This window comes from Penaeus monodon, unplaced genomic scaffold (genome assembly GCF_015228065.2).
Source record: "Penaeus monodon isolate SGIC_2016 unplaced genomic scaffold, NSTDA_Pmon_1 PmonScaffold_2286, whole genome shotgun sequence".
Classification (NCBI taxonomy): domain Eukaryota; kingdom Metazoa; phylum Arthropoda; class Malacostraca; order Decapoda; family Penaeidae; genus Penaeus; species Penaeus monodon.
This window is the reverse complement of record NW_023652877.1, coordinates 3,331-16,395: the sequence shown is the minus strand read 5'-3', so window position 1 is coordinate 16,395 and position 13,065 is coordinate 3,331. Positions and strand designations below refer to the sequence as shown.

Genomic DNA, 13,065 nt, shown 5'->3' with positions numbered 1-13,065 from the left:
AGGAGTGGGTATTTCTTTCTTGTACGAAAAGGTATGAATGGAATCAATATCTTCACGTGCAGCATGTTTTTACCATTTTTGATTTTTTCTCTGTAAAAAAAAAATTGAAAAATTAACAAAGAAAAATAAAAACCACTAGAATACATCTCTAAAATGTAAAGATTTTCATTTCATTCATACCTTTTAAAATTGTTGAACACAGTTCATCCTTTTTTTTAAAATAATATATATAATTAAAATTTTAAAATAAATAATATATAATATAAAAAAATATATAAATTGGGGATATATATATTATATATAAAATTATTTTATAAAATAAAACACATTAATAATATAATATATATTAAAATTATTATATGTGTTAATATATATTAAATTATATTAATTATATTAATATACACATATATTATATATATATAATATATATATATATTTTAATATAATATATAAAGAAAAAGGATAAAAAACTGTGTTACAACAATTTGAAAGGTATAAATGAGAAAAAATTTCCACAGTTTAGAGATGTTTCTATGGTTTTTGAATCTTTGTTGGAAATACAATTTTTTTTTTTGACAGAGAAATAATTCAAAACTGGTAAACTACATTGATGCACTGTGAGGATATGATTTCATTTCTTTCCCTTTTTCTGACAAGAAAAGTACCTACATACCTAGTACATAATACCTAATACCAATTACATACAACATACATACATACATACAGACATACTCCCTAATACATACATACTACATACATACATACAAAAACTTTAATATGTACATACGTAGTACATACTAACATACATACATACATACAAATGTACATACAAAACTTACGTAAAAACATATGTAAATACAATGCGTACAAACTATATACATACATTCAATGTATGTACATACATACGTACATACATACATAGGGTATGCACATACATATGTATATACAAGCACACATTCAAACATAAAAACATTACGTACATGCATATATACATTACAATGTCCATACATTTATACATACGTATGTATATGCATACATACATACATACATACATAACATACATAAAATACATACATACATACATCCCATACATAATAATACATACATACATACATACATGCATACATACATGCATAAGGGCCCTCATGCATGATTAATGTTGTGTAACTGCATTTCTAGCAGTACTTTCTGCAAATTTGTACAGATTAATTTATGCCCACAAAAAATATTAATAAGCCATTTAATCTGCATTCTTTCCAAAGTCATATGCAAACATTAAGTATCACAAAAAAAATTTTTTATCAGATCAGACAAAGTTCAACTAACCTTCACTGGCAAGATTGAGCTTGGACTGTCAGTAACATATGAGGTTTGATGGCTGTTGCTGGACTAAATGATAACACAGGGCTCTTGGTGATCTTTGATGTTGCACCATTTCAGATTACCACCAATATTGTAAACCACTGATAGGTTTCATGGACTTGATCTCAATAGTGTAAATCAGGAGTAGCCACTGATAAAAAAATTAGTTAGAATTTAATAAAGATGTGAAAAGGAATGATCAGAAAAAAGAATTTTAAATTTCTGAATATTTCCCTATAGCATTCAGCCATCAGATTTAAGTATGATGTTATTTTGTATTTGAGTGACCCCTTTTTAGGTTGAAGATGCATATTTACTCTTTGTTTTTCAGATATGTAATACTTACAAGAGAAACATTGCTTTTTTGCAACATTTATCGTACATTCAGATAATTCTGGATTAAAAAAAGAAAGACAAAAAAGGATATATATATAATTTTTTTAATTAATATATAATATTATATTATAATATATATATATATAATATATATATATATTATATATTACTCAAAAAACAATTTATGAAGTTTTTTTGTTAAAACTATTTATCTGAGTAAAACAGCAGTAATAATTCTTTTTGTCATCTTTCGGGACATGTGGGAGCTATACCCTGTCAGATTAAATGATAAAGTGGAGAAAGCAGTATTTGGTTACCAGTGATAACAAAACCCCAGTGCACAGAGAGGACCTAAACATGCTTTGGTTATGTGTGATAACAGGACTCATTGTCGGGTGTCAAAGCAAGGGAACCTGGTGTGGTTTTCTCCTTGTGCCAATTGCAGAGCCACCAGTATGGTGTGGTACTCTAAAGGGTATGTCTTACACATACTGGTATGTTAGAATATATGACCTACTTATTGCTTCCTTTGTTTATTTCAGAAGTACCATCATTAATTATAGCTAAAGAAAATATTGTAGTCTATCAACTGGTGAATGAAAATATACGAAATGGCAAATCTTTCTGATCGAAAAACAATGCACCAGTTTGTTCTTCTTAATAGGATGGAAACCATTATGGATACTGACTCTTTTCCTGCCCCCTTTTTGACCAGGAGCACAGGGTATATTACAGAAAATTGAATAATGCAAAATATGAAAAAATGACAACTAACATAATGTCACTTCTTGTGATTGTTAATTTTACAAAAATGTAATGCCTAGAGAGATAATATGGAGTCTACTCAAATTAATCAGTCTATTACCATCTTAATACTTCATAACAAACATCAAAATAATTGAAGTTAGAAAATGCCAAAAAAGCAAAAAGCACTATGAAGGGGAGGCAAGGTGTCTTGATACCCCAAACAGAGTGTTCCTGTGGACCTGGCCCTAAAGCCACACACCCAAGTGAGTCACCACTCAAATAACCCTTTAATGCCCAGATCCAACGGGTTAATAGTATTAAAAAAAGAAATAAAAAAAAAAAGGGAAGAGGGATATCAGGTGGGGTCACATAAGGCCTACTAATTTTTTGTAGCTAATCACTTGCCATTGGTGTGCAGTGTAGACTAAACATAGTGGACAGTACATGTGCCTGTTGCCAATAGATTAAGATATTTAAAGAAATGTTTTTTGCTTTGGTAACTACTGGAAAAATTTTTAGAAATTATTCATGATTGATTTTTAAGATTGATGTATTTTTTCATAAAACTTTGTCAGAAGGGAAAAACTTGTTGACAAGCTTTTGGATTGGTATCTTGGTACATCCAGTATAAAGTATGGGTTATACAAGCCAAGTAACAGTATCCCATGTTTGGGATATTGAAAAGAGAACAATTAAATATGAAGGTTCTGCATATTAAATTCATATTTATTGTATGAAATTGCTTTTTCTCTACTTATTTATAATTTCCCCCCCCAAATCCCTTGCCCGTTGTTGTCGTGGGGGGGCTTAGGAGGCGGAGACTGGGACCCAATGAGGGAACCCCCCAAACCCTGGGACTCAGCCCTCGACTCAAAAAATTTTTTGCATGGTCTTTATTTTCCTTCCCACTTTTCGTTTCTGTCCTTCCCCAAAAAACCCTTTGCTATCCACCTCCTAGGGTGTGAAAAGCCGTGCTAAAAGGATGAAAGGGTGACTTGTGCCAGTCCTGAACGGCCTGAGGGAGCCATGGGCACGGTATTCCCCTGATTTAGTTACTAGCCCTTACCCCTCAGGGGACCCTGAGGGGTGGACTTTTTATCCCCAAACATAATCCAGGCCTCCCATGGCCAGTAATGAAAACTTTTCCCCAACTATTGGGGGCAATGAGGCTTGCCCCTTTATAAAATAGCCCCAACGATGTAAACCCACCAGATTCCCTGACCCCAGGCTCTCCTTTGACCACGGCTCCGAACACTGCAATAACTACCCCTCATAAATACCTACTAGTACAGTAGCCAACAATCAACCCTTACGGAACTTTTCCACTCTCCCAGCAATCTCAACTTCAACACCTCTACCCCACAACCCCCAACATCAACCACCCATCCTCCCTTTTTTAATACCTTACAGCCTTATTGCCCACCCCCCCATAACACTACCTCCTTAACACTACTCCATCTTCGTCACGCCCCCCCCCTTCGACTACCCCTATCTCTAAACAATTTTGAATACCCCTTCAGCGTAGCCAAATGGGACCGATTTTTCGTGATCCCTCCCACAGCCCTACTCTGACAACCCCTTCTTTCCAAAAAGGGTCCCCCAAAAACAAGTTGTTAAAAAGTCTCTTTCCGTAGCCGACCGACCGCTCCCGTCTTGTCACAGTAAACATCCGAAAAACCAAGCTATAGCTTTTAAAAAAAACTAACAGCCCTATATTGTAACCCCATCCTTGCAGAACCCCATCCAACTCTCAATACTTCCCACCAAAAACTGTTTCAATCTCCCCAGCAAATTGCCCAATCTATGACAAAGATTGGTCAGATTGTGGAGAAGATCTACTTGCCTGTCTCACAGACTATGAGCAACATCAGTACAATGCTACTCCATTCCCCCAGGGGCATCAAAGAAACCCACTAACATAGCCAAAATTACCTTCCGTAGGCATGACCTTCCCTTTTAACTTTCTACATAGGAGGAGAATCCCTCCTGTTCGTCCATACCAACCCTCCTCCACGTCAGTGCCAAAATTGTTGGCGTCTAGGCCCACCCAGCCAAACATTGCCGTTCCACAGCCAGATCCCCCACTATGTTGCCCAACCTGGCCATACCCGATCTAATGCCCTGCACAATCACGCACATGTGCCAACTGTGGCGGCCCCATAATGTATTTTATAGGGTTGTCCCACCTATAATTGAGTCTGAGGTAGCAACTCTCAGTTCAAACTTGGACTCCCCACTACGTGAAGCCCGACAGAAGCACGTCGACGTGGTTTCCCCTTACTCCTTAAATCCAGTAATACTGCTCATTCTACCAATTCTCCTCCCCCCCCCCTACATCAACCCCCCCCCCCTTCTACTCCTACCTTCCCCAGTCAAACTCTTTTGCCATCCTAAATCCAGACACTCCAATCTCTACTACGGATACTTCAATCACCACTACAATCCCACCCCCTTCCCCTCTCCCTCCTCGCACTACCCGTTACAGACAGAACAAACGTTCCCCCCCCTCTTCCCCCACCACACAATCACCCCCACCTTCTTTGCTCCTATGCTTGAGACACCAGTCCTCTCTTCCCCCCCTCACAAGAAACCTTTATCCCCAGAACTCCCGAAAACCCAAATTTAGAAGAAGAAAAACCCTTGAAAATATTCAAGATTTCCTAATGAAAACTGACACTCAACCTCCAAATCTTACAACTCCTGCTCCTTCCACACTCCAAATAACTGCTGTTGTCCATCCTCCTCCCAATGATATCCCCCCTACACCCTATCCTCCTACCCCTCCCAATACAGCCCCCCCCCGACCCCAAACCCCGCCCACATTAACCCTCCCACCATCCCCTCTATCCCTTCCACTCCCTCCTTACGCACGTGAATCCCTTATTGTAACTCATTAACTTTCATAAAGTCAAACACACCACCAGACACTCCAATCCCACACATCCTACTGCCGTGCCCACGTTTGAAACAACTCATACCTCTGCTTTCCCCCCACCTATCCCCCTTCACCAACCTCCCAACCTATCAGACATCCTTTCAGAATCCCACACTTTTTGCTCAAACAACCTATTCTCTTTCCTCAAACGCATACATATTCTTATCTAATCTAACTCCTTTCCATAAACCCCACCCTAACCCTTTCACTCACCAAATTTCCTTTGCCCAGCTTAGACAAACTAATCACTAACTCAATCACCCTTCCCTAACATTTAAATATAGTGCTACATGACCTTAGATGTCTAGCACATTTATCTTGCTTTTAACCATAAACCATTAACCATTATTTATAATTTATTTAAATTACATTAACAGTATTAATCTTCCTTTACAAGTTAAGGAAAATATTTTGTGTTCCCATAATACTATAGTCTCTTTTCCAGATTTTAAGGATATATGGAATTTTAAAGAAATATCAGGAAAAATAATGGTACAATGAGTTATGATAATTACCAAGTAACTTATCTTTTGGGTTTTCAAAAAGAGTCATAATAATTATGATATTTCTAACCATTTTTGTAAAATTCTGATCAAAAATTGAATTATCATCTGTTGCAATTTATATTGTGAAATAGACCAGAGTTTTGAGAACTTTTTGCATAAACATTGTACAGTAATTATATTACATACATATGTAGGGATAATTCATTATTATATAGGGTTTACTATAAAAAGACTGGAGGTTTTAAAGGAAAACGGTTATTTATTATTATTAAAGGAAAAATTTGTTGTGTGGGGGAAATTTGATAATGTATAATGAGTGAATATTAAAGCTTTTTAGCTTTCGTATTTTATACACCCCGCACACGCACACGCACACGCACACGCACACGCAAGCACAATACACACAACACATATATAATATAGATATAGATATATAGATATGTATAGATATATAGATATATTGTGGTGTTGTATATGTATATGTCTATGTATATGTATATGTGTGTATATATGTATATGTATATACTTTATATAAGGCCGCGGTGGGCCCCAATGGTTAGAGCGTCGGACTGTCACGACGGGAATCTGAGTTCAAGGGTTCGAAGTCACGGCGGCGTGTTGTTCCCTTGGGCAAGGAACTTCACCTCGAATGCCTACCAAAGCCACTGGGTGGCAAAGCCAGCCCCCAAGTCAGTGCGGTCCTAAGCCCCGGATTAAAATAGAGAGAATGATTTCCTAAAAAAAAAGAAAAAAAAAAAAAGGTAAAACCGGCACTCTCCGTGGAAAGGAACTGGGGGACCCTACCACGTACTCACCCAAGAGCATCACAACATGAAAACTACAATTAAGTATCATGCTGTGACCACGGCGGCTCAGACATGAACCTACCGTTAAAAGAAGAAGATACTGTTATATGTATATAATGTATATGTGTATATGTATAGGTATATGCATATGCATATGCATATGCATATGCATATGCAATACATAACATATACATATACATATACATATACATGTACATGTACATGTAGTACATGTACATGTAAAATGTACATATACATTATATATATATATATTATATATATAATATATATATATATTATATAATATATATATATTAATATTATACACACACATTACACATTACACACCACAACACACACACCACACACACACACCACACACACACACACACACACCACCACACACACACACACCCCACACACACACAACCCCACAACACACACACACACACACACACACACACACACACACACAACACAAACACACATTTGCACACACCCATATACACACACACACACATATACACCACACATATACACACAACATATACACACACACATAACACACACACAATACACAACACATATACACACACACAATATATACACACACAATATACACACACAATATACACACACACAACACCACACACACACACACTAACACTCACACTCAACCTCACACCAAAACACACACACACACACACACACACACACACCCCAACACACACACACACACACACACACCACACACACACAACACACACATATGTTATTTAGTTATTTTAGTTATTATAAATTTAGTACAAATATATTTATATACATACATGATCATATATCCTATTATATATAATTTTTTTCTTTTACTGGTGATACTGTGCTGTTGTTGTAGTTGGCCCAAAAATGAACTGTCTACAGGTCAGGCAAGGGGGGATCATCAGAAGTTTTATGGTTTTACCCAAATCCTCCCATATATGGGTGTGAGTTGCTGTGCCCATATGATGCACTTGTTCTCTGTGTGGATCATCTTGATATGCCATCCTCTTGATTCAAGACAGTTCAGAGTTAGACATCATAAATACAATGGGGCATCATTTTGAATAGGAAAGGGATAAGGACACGTGGGTTGGAGCATGCGATGGGCGAAAATATAAGTCACTTGGGCTTCATGTTCAAGAGCAAAGGAGAAAGGTTTAAAAGTGATACTAAATCCAAAAAGACAGTGCCCATCAACTACAAGGGAAACATGATGGGATCAAGAAATGTCTGAGAAAGGAAGTGGAAGCAAACATATTCACAGTCTAAATCGTACATAAAACAGTGAATATTATATTCCTTTAATGATTCAAAGAATGTATGTTTTCAGCAAGTGTTAGAGTTTGAGCAACAAACTACAGGGCAGGTGGTATCTTACAGTGCTTTGATTAAATTTTACAAACAAAAAAAAGGGGATTTTGAATTAGAGGGTAATGGTGGACACTGTGTATCTCTGTTCCAACACCACGGGGGCAGGCATTATGAATTAGTCAGACTGATAGTCCCCTCTTTCACACAAGCTGCATTGTTACAGTCCCTTTGCATGAAGTGGTTTGTAATCAAAATGTGACTGTTACAATGAAGTGTTACCTTTGTATTAGATCATTTTGATATGTCTCGCCCTCTGTGTCAAGTACCAAAGTCTGTGAAGCAGAGGTTGATATACTACATTTTCCCTTTCTTCTCATCGAGTACTGAATAAAGGAATCTTGTCCTCCCCCGGCTTTACTGAATCTCTTGAGAAGTGTCAAAAGGAAGGGCTAGTAATCCAGCTGAAAAAAACAAAGCAAAGTATCTTCTCTGCCTTGTAAAGTGGCCACTTTATTTACCTCTGATGAGGAAATGTTTTTTAATCAAGAAAAATCTTCAGCACACTTGGTTGTGCAATTTCCCTTAGCCCTAAAACAGAGCAAGTAAGGCTTTGGTTTCCATGGGGTTACCGGGTTGATATATACCTGAGCCAACAAAGTGGTAAGATATTTTAACTTGAGGGAACAAAGGTTTCTTTGGTTTTGTCTGCAAAATTTGCAGTAGAGAGCAGAGTAGTAAAGCAGAGATCATTATAGTAAATTAAATTACCACCAATCAGTTCTTAGACGGCTAGGCAAATCACACAGGATTTTTCAATTTGAGTCCGCAAGGGTTCTACCCTAAAGCCCGTCATTCATCTACATCATATGACGACAAATGTAATGTCAACTTCTACCATTTTAACTGGTAAAAAATACTTATTACTTAATTTGATTGTTTTTTATGTACAAAAAGAGACACTTTCAAATACAAGTTAAAAAATTATGAATAAAAATTTTTGATATGTTTATTATTTATTAATACTCCTAATTTAGTTGTGACATCTTTATGGTCTTTTACAGTTTAGGCACTTTTACTGATACCAATACTATTGCCTTGATTTTTGCAGTCAACTTTATCCATTCTGAATCTTCCCCTCATGTCATTACTCAACCTGTAGAAACACACCTCCCTCAACGTCTTCTACTCCATCTTCTGCGCACAGTCTTCTTCATTGTCTTCTTCATTGTCTACCCCCACCCCACTTATTACTACTTTCATCTTTATTCTCCTCCCAACAGTACTACCTCTCTCCATATCACCACATCCTCCTCCCACCCTCGTCCTTCTACTGCTTCCACCTCTGCAAACCTTTTAAAGTACATTTTTTGGGGCCCAGCCAAGGGGGATCAATTCCCTGTGATTCCCCCTACAGCCAAATACCCTTTTTTTCCCAACAATGTCTCCAAAAACAAGTAGGCAAAATGCCCATACTCTGCCTAATCATACACATTGTGCCAGTTGTGTTGGTTCCCATATGTATTTTAGAGAAATTGCCCTGCCTACAAGCTCGAATCTGATGTAGCAGTTCTCATTTTTCAAAACTATGCCTTACTCTATGTGAGGCCGGGACAAGAAGCACATGGAAGGGGTTTTTTCTCTTTTCCCTATTCGAAAACTGTACTTCGCGCTGCCCCCCCCCCCATCTTCTCAAGAAATCTCAGCATCTCTCCCACCCATCTCTTCCTTCTACCCTAAACCCAAACCTATCTCTACTACCGCTCTCCCCCAGTCAAATTCCTTTCCAGTCTCAATCCAGAATCTCCAAGTCTACCACTCCCCCGGGCCCTACCCCTCCCCTTCTTCTCACTCTACCTGTTGCACAGATAACCTAAATGTTCCACTCCATCTACCACATCCTCTCCTACCCCCACCTCTTCCTATGCTCCTTGGACATCTGTTCCCTCTTCTCCTCCACATAAGAAAAAACCCTTTTTTTCTCAGCCCTCCTAACCCAACTCCTCTCCAGAAACTCTTGAAGGACACCCTAAAGTTCTAAACATGAACCAAGAGAATGATCCACTCCATTCACCCTCTAATTCCTTTAGTCGCTCTACAGTCAAGTATCTACTGATATCCATCCTCCCTCCTCCTCAAGTTCCCCCCTACCCTTCCTCCCACTCAACCAAAAAACACCCCATCCTCTCCTCCATGTGCATCACCAATCCCTCTTCCCCATTATCCTTACCACCCCCACTTATATGCTCACTTGACTCCCCTTAAGTTACAACAATGTCCTTCTGTGGATCCTTCCCTTTCCTGACACTCTTCCCAATACTTTTCCACTCATCCCCTGTTCCCTTATTTTGTTCTCAGGATTCATCTCTTACTTCCCCAACTATCATTTCTTACTGTATTACCATCTGATTGATTCATAATAACTCTTTAGGGAGTTTTCCCATACATTGTTACTCTCCCTTCCTCAGACACATACTGTCCATTGATCTGATCACACATCTTATCTTGATCATTTAATTCATTTCCACCCTTTTTGCCACAATACTTTACCCTAGTGCTACATGACCTTTTATGTCTAGCGCATTATTTATTCTAACCATTAACGATTGTACCTCAGCCTTTCCTTTCTGAACCAAAAAAATTTACCTGGGGGTTTTATCCCCAAGCTGCACCCTATCGCTGTGTTTTGTATATGCTGCTGATAACCTTAGATGTTAATTTAGCAGAAAATTTTCAATGAATATGAATGAATAGAAAATTTAGCAGCTTAGTTTTTTGCTTCCTTAAAAATATCTTAAACATTTGATAGGTGATGCAAGGGGGGTAGGAATCTTTTCAAAAATTATTATGTTCATTTTGACATTATGATAAATTTGGGGCATGTCCTGGCAGTGTTAACTGGTCTAAATTCAGCCAAAATGCTAACCCCAAGACTCTTACCAGATTAACTTGGTTACCCACTCTCTCATGCAGCATCCTACTAGTAAGTGGTAATACACTTCACAGGAAGCTTTTTTTTACCTACTCCATCCCTGATTGACTAAATTGCTGGTTTCTGAACGTGTCCAGATCATGGAAAGGGAAACTGGACCTTTTAACCCTTTTTCCACCTTATATGTTGCAAATTTTAATAGTTCATTTTACAGAAATGTTTAAATGTAAAAGACCTACAATTATTATTACTATTATTATATTATTATTATTATTTTATATTATTTTATTATTATATTATTATTATTATTATTATTATTATTATTATTATTATTATTATTATTATTATCATTATTATATTTTTTTATTTATTTATTATTATTTTTTTTATTTAGCTTTTTTAGAATCCTCTGTTGAAAACACTAAGTTTAACAGAAAAATTGACAATATATCTAGATAAATGAATTTATATTGTGGTCCGTTAAGGCCCATACACGCTCTGTTGAATTGCACAAACTGCTAGCACAAACCAGTTTGTGCAGTGCAGTTTGCAAAGTGTTCGTTGAACCAAGACTAAGCATCGCAAACCATTTTGCAAGGAAGATTACCCAGTTAGCTGAGCGTGTATGGGGCTCGTAAAAAAGAAGGAAGTCACATGCTGTTCCTCGAAACAAGCCAGTAGCTTTCTTAATCAGGTTAAATTATTTATTTCAACAAGTTGGGACAAAATACACAGAAAAGGGTTTTAACTGCCGTCCAAAGAATTAAAAATAGAGGAGCAAAATAACATCCATAATGAACCAGGCCAGGAGCACCTGTCCAGGTGGTAATTGGAGGTCGGGCCATATCAGCATGAGGCAGGATCTTAAATGCCAGAGGTTGGGACACAGTACAATACAAATGTTTTTTCCAAGTTAAAGAAGAACATTCTAGATCCCAGATAAATTCATATTAAAAAATGACAATGCGCACAAAAAGCTACCAAGGTGTGTACATACAAAAGAGGGAGATTAGCCGCAATTAATTTCTCTATAATCTATTTCATATATCTATCATCAGGGTATTCGGACATTTTTCCCAAGTTCATTAAAAAATTGGATAATGAACGGCAGTGCTAGTGCTTCAGAAAATCTTGTCAGCTTATTTTCCAGAGGGTGGGCGAAGGAGAGGACGGGAATGACATGCAACATAAGGACCAGGTATCAGCCTTAAAGTGATCTTGATATTCAAAATTTATAAGACATTTAAGGAACACTTCCTCAAACATTTCAAAACCCCTTGGAAACTTCAACAAACATTATCTCTAAAGGGCACATCTTTGCAATTTGAAATCCTTAATCACTTTTCCTGGGCAGAGAATTGCAGTGTTCAGTAATGTGTGTGACTTAAGCTGTAAATTCCCCCAAGCCAATACCACGTGGCATTTACTTGACAAATCATGGGTGAGTATTGAGGTAGCCACTTTCCTATGCGTTAAAAGTCAGTTAATGTCACCCATGGTAGATGGACCCATGCAAATTGGAAGCGCTTTGAGTCAATTACTTATTATGCCGTGGAAGTGCTTGTGTCTGAATCCTCCTACCATTCATGATACACCTTGCTGTAAAAGCTGTCATCCCTAAAAAGTATTAATAATGCCAAAGATATCTAATATAGTGGTGGTTGATTGAATGTATATAAAATTGTCAGAACAAATAAGATTGCATTGAAAATACATAAACGAAGACCCAGTGAAGGATCAACTCATTCTCCTAAAGCTGTTTATTTTATTTATTTTTCCATTCATTTATTATTAGATTACTACCACTGGTTTTCGCTAATGTCACTCTAACTGGAGTTATCTTTAATATTTTCAGTGGTTGATTTATGAAGTATAGTGGTTTATTTGGATGATTACAATTGGTTTAATGTATATAAAGCAGGTGGATCTTGCTAGATTGTTGCCGAAAGATGTCAGATTTAGCAGAAAGGCATCCAAGAGGAGGCAGACTTAAAAAGTGTCATCGCGCACGAGAGCTGAGGCGTGGTCCTCGATGATAGGGACTCCAGATACGATAATACACGTTGTGGCGACCGGTCTACGAAGGAGTGAAGGTCC

The 13,065-nt window shown here is 37.3% G+C and overlaps 1 pseudogene; it reads left to right on the top strand.

The window, feature by feature from the left end:
• Positions 1-7,830: 7,830 nt before the first annotated feature.
• On the top strand, positions 7,831-11,606 carry LOC119570185 (annotated as a pseudogene).
• The last annotated feature ends 1,459 nt before the right edge of the window (positions 11,607-13,065 follow it).